Below are 650 nucleotides of genomic sequence, written 5' to 3' on the forward strand. Positions count from 1 at the left end.
ACCCACGAGGCCCACGATGGCCCATACCACTTCCCCAAATGTCTTACACACCCCCTCAAGCATATCAGTCACCTGCCCACCAAAAAGGTTACCAACCCAAAGGCCAGAATATAAACTAGAAAAGAACTACTGAAAAAAGAAAAAGGACTTTCTACCTCTATTGGAGAATCATATGCCAGTTTGTTTCCAAAGGTTAGAGGCAACTGGACATGTTGAAGCCGATTCAGATAAAAATAGCCAAACCCCTACTGCCAAACGAAAGTTTGTATTTTTCTTCAAAGGTAGTGCATATTGATCCGATGCCCCGGGTCCACAGTACAGAAAAGTAGTTGGCACCTGAAAAAGGACAATTCAGAAGCTTATTGGTGCAGGTGACATTGTCGTACAAAATCCAGATGCAGCAGACACTAGCCAAAGTCCATCGCCTGTTCATAATGAGATTCATATGGTGGGTATGATTTGTTTTGAAAAGGAATATGAGAATTCTTCTGAGATCCTCGAAGGTCCACGCGCTACAAAGCTTTCAGCGCTATCAGAGTTTGATCCTAAGAACGAGCAGGCAAAGGGAACCCAAAAGCAATTTGTTAAGAACAATGTGATGGAGACTTGTGAAGGTCCTAGTATTGTTGATGCAGAAGTCAGTGGCTAAG

The sequence above is a fragment of the Nicotiana attenuata genome, unplaced genomic scaffold (genome assembly GCF_001879085.1).
Source record: "Nicotiana attenuata strain UT unplaced genomic scaffold, NIATTr2, whole genome shotgun sequence".
NCBI classification, from domain to species: domain Eukaryota; kingdom Viridiplantae; phylum Streptophyta; class Magnoliopsida; order Solanales; family Solanaceae; genus Nicotiana; species Nicotiana attenuata.